This window comes from Mustela nigripes, chromosome 9, assembly GCF_022355385.1.
Source record: "Mustela nigripes isolate SB6536 chromosome 9, MUSNIG.SB6536, whole genome shotgun sequence".
NCBI classification, from domain to species: Eukaryota; Metazoa; Chordata; class Mammalia; order Carnivora; family Mustelidae; genus Mustela; species Mustela nigripes.
The window spans coordinates 56,563,184-56,567,409 of NC_081565.1; the positions used below are offsets into that span (position 1 = coordinate 56,563,184).

Genomic DNA, 4,226 nt, shown 5'->3' on the forward strand with positions numbered 1-4,226 from the left:
TGGGAAGGCTGCAAGCTTTTTCCCATTGAGGATGGTATTTGCTGTGGGTCTTTCATAGATAGATTTGATGAGGTTCAGGAATGTTCCCTCTATTCCTATACTTTGAAGCGTTTTAATCAGGAATGGATGCTGGATTTTGTCAAATGCTTTTTCTGCATCAATTGAGAGGACCATGTGGTTCTTCTCTCTTCTCTTATTAATTTGTTCTATCACATTGATTGATTTGCAAATGTTGAACCATCCTTGTAGCTCAGGGATGAATCCTACCTGGTCATGGTGGATAATCTTTTTAATGTGCTGTTGGATCTTGTTGGCTAGGATCTTGTTGAGAATCTTAGCATCCATATTAATCAGTGATATTGGTCTGAAATTCTCCTTTTTGGTAGGTCTTTGCCTGGTTTGGGGATCAGGGTAATGCTGGCTTCATAGAAAGAGTCCGGAAGTTTTCCTTCTGCTTCAATTTTTTGAAACAGCTTCAGGAGAATAGGTGTTATTTCTTCTTTGAAAGTCACATTTTCTATTTTATCTTATATTTATCTTATAGTAATACAGAGTTAGGTCTTTGTTATTTAGTATGAATAAATTAAATTTCATGAAACTGTGATGCATAGACTTTAGCATGTAATATATTAGAGAAGTATGCACTCTTAAACATGATAGTGTCTTAAAAGATAGCAGATGATTGAAATTTCTTTCTTTCAATATATATGTTCTGTTATCAAAGAGAAAACACTTAGGACGGGTGGCTCAGTCAGTTAATCATGGGCCTTCGGCTCAGGTCATGATCCCAGGGTCCTAGGATGGAGTCCTATCTAATTGCGCCAAAGGTTGTGACCAGTATTCACAATTTTTTTATGGTCAAAGAAGATCCTAACTGTTAACAACATGCATTGCCTTTGTTTTAGGCTTAGATTCTATCAATGCTTATAACGTGTGAATATAAAATCTTTCTTTTTCTCTCTCATTGGCTATATTGTCCCTATTATCTAAAATCAACCCTGATAACCTAATGCTAATTACTAAATTATATTAATTTGGCCTTACTCATTGTAATTATTATCACCTAAACTACTATTACAAATGGATTTTATTTACAAAAAAAAAAAAAAAAGGAAGACTGAAATGGGAGAAATTGAATCCATTGAATTTTTGACTCAAACTAACTTTTTCCACTTTCAATGGAAATTTTGAAAGACAGTAGGAGAGAGAAAAAGCTATATTTCCCGAGGCTAAATGTAGTATTTGAAAGAAAGTATACCTTTATTTTTTTTAGATTTATTTATTTATTTGAGAAAGAATGAGTGGGAGGAGGGGCAGGAAAGGTAGACAAGTAGACTCCCTGCTGAGTGGGGAACCCAAAGCAGAGCCTGATTCTAGAACCCTGAGATGATAACCTGAGCCAAAATCAAGACTTGCACGCTTAAATATGTGAGCCACCCAGGTGCTCCAAAGTATGACTTTTATAAACAACACACCAATTATTATTACAGAAATGTCTATTGTTGCTTGAATTTTTCCTTTCCAGAAAGCTTATTATGAAAGGCACTTTTTTAAAAGATTTGTTCATTTAGAGAGACAGCATGAGTGGGAGGGGCAGAGGGAGAGGGAGAGAGAATCTCAAGCAGACTCCATGCTGAACATGGAACCCAACATGGGGCTACCCAGGCACCTCATGTAGAAAAATATTTAAAGCCAGTGTTAAAAGCTTAGTAACTTTGGCTTATATAGACCTGCTGTAAAATTTAAATGTAGAAGTATGAAATATTGTGAATAATACTGACTTCACATAGTTCTATGTGATATTGGTATCTTATAACAGATACCAACGTTTTGGGCTTGTTTAGTATATTTTTTAATTAAAAATGTAATTTTTTTTTTCTTTTTAATCATATCGACATCCCTTAGGCACCATTTCCATGCAAGTAGATTTTAAAACCAAAGCTCACTTAGGGCCATAGCAACAGTGTTGTTCCATCAGCATCAGCACAACCCAAGAGTCATTTCTATACACAAACCAGGAACACTAATTCTTCCTGTGTAAGCACAATGGAAGCTGAATTCTTTAACTGTTCTCACAGACTCATATCTGACCATAAATGAAACACACATTGCTGATATACAGTTGACAAGGGCTTTGATTGAGTCTTAAGCTAAATTTTCATTGACCCATTGAAAATAAGGGATGATTGTTTTTAAAGTCATTAAGAGGATGGAATATAAAACAATTATAAAGGTAATAACATCAGTAATTACCCAACAAGCTCAAAATACAAAAAATAACTAATAACAAGTGAAAGACAATAAATATAATACATTTTTGTAGAATTAACTCAATATTTGTAATTTGGTTTTAACACAGGATTACCTTTAAGGCAAGGATGTTATTAAGAAAATTATGGTTTTTAATTTATATTGTGTTTAGTTGTAATTGTTTGTTATCCATAAAAAATCATAAACTATAAGCTCAAAGCATATTTAGCTTTACATTTGTGTATGCTTAAGTTATATTATAAAAAATAAATTATGCATAGACTATCTACAAGAATATTTTTCTACTAAAAGGATGAGCAATGTTTATTAAAAAAAATATCAATGGTTGTTGTTATAAGGGAATAGCAACAATTTTCTTTTTCCCTTACTTTCCTGGGGTAATACACCCAAGTCTTCCATTATAATCTATATGAACTACCTGTACTATCCATTATGTATTATGAAAATTGAGGCACTTTATGATGGAGCCTTTGAGAAGCTACAGTTCAATCTTTATATGTAATACACATACTGAGTATAATTTATAATTTATTGGATGAAATTAACATATACATTTATGTACTTATACATACAGAAATGACAGAATGTATTTCATTGATAGCTATAGCAATCTGAAATGCTTATTTATGCCATCCTTGGAGAACTTTTTATATAAGGGGGTTTTTATATTGGTAGATATAGTTAGCATACATAAATTACTGATAATAAGAATAATTACCATTTAAACAGGACCAAAAACTGTGCTAAGTGCTTCCCATATATTTCATTTGATTCTGAAAGAAAGGTTAAAAGCCAGCTAGTTCACATTTTTTGAATAAATAAGGCAGGGATTTCTTCCATGGTTGGTAAGTTTAACTGTAAAACTAAAGCTCAATTTGGCTTCATATGAAGTTCTAGACTAATAGCTTTTTAACTGTGGTTCAAATATGTTAATTATTGTCTAGTGGCCTAATGCATATTTGTTGAAAAGTTCAATTTTTAAGTATATTTTCCCATTTCAAAATAATTTTAGAAAACAACTTTAAAGTTAGGTGAAAATGAAAAATGATAGCCTTTCAAATAGAGAGAAGAGAATAAGTGAAGGAGTTCAGTGTTACAAATATGCAGATATATGTTTTTGTTTTGTGTTGTGTTGTTTTATTGTACTGTGTTAACAAATGCAGCATGAGATCTATTCTCACATATTTTAAATGCACAAAAACTATGTTTTAAGTTATAATAATTGAAACACACCTGCAACATGAAATAATAAAGCTTAGAAATATCTGGTTTTTGTATGTGAAAAATAATTTGTAATGTATAATAACTCTAAGTATAATAAATCAGAAAAATAATGAGGAAACTTATTGTTTTTTTTTGGAGGGGAAACTTATTCTTAAAATTAATTTGCATAAATAAATATTTGGGAAACAGTAAGAGCAAAATCTGTTTTCCATAAAGTCTGTTGCATCTATTTTTAGGTTAAGCATATGAAATTTAAAAATAAAACCATGCAAATACATAAATAAAACATAAGATATGAGTGCTTGCTTCGGCAGCATATATACTAAAATTGGAACGATAGAGAGAAGATTAGCATGGCCCCTGCATAAGGATGACATGCAAATTCGTAAAGTGTTCCATATTTAAAAAAAAAAAAACATAAGATATGAAATAAAATTCTGTCACTTAAAATTAAAAGTATTATGTGACAAAGGGAATTTTGATGATCTGAGAAAATCAAAAGCATTATTACATTTGGAGAAGTAAATTTATAAAGGTCCCATATAAGTGATTTTTTTTTCAAATAGCTTTTATGCTATGTTCAGCTGTTTCTCCTCCCTAATTTCTGAGAGTGTACTTAACCTAAGGCTTATAATAATAAAACTTAAAACAGTAACAGCATGTTTCTGAGGTTATTGTGAAAACTAAACATAGCTATTGGTCTTTATTGGTGTTAGTGTTGTATTAGTAGT

The 4,226-nt window shown here is 31.3% G+C and overlaps 1 non-coding gene across 1 annotated transcript; it reads left to right on the top strand.

The window, feature by feature from the left end:
* The first annotated feature begins 3,793 nt into the window (after window positions 1-3,793).
* Window positions 3,794-3,900, top strand: LOC132025210 (U6 spliceosomal RNA). Its single transcript, XR_009406475.1, has one exon. It is a non-coding gene; the product is annotated as a U6 spliceosomal RNA (small nuclear RNA).
* Window positions 3,901-4,226: the final 326 nt, after the last annotated feature.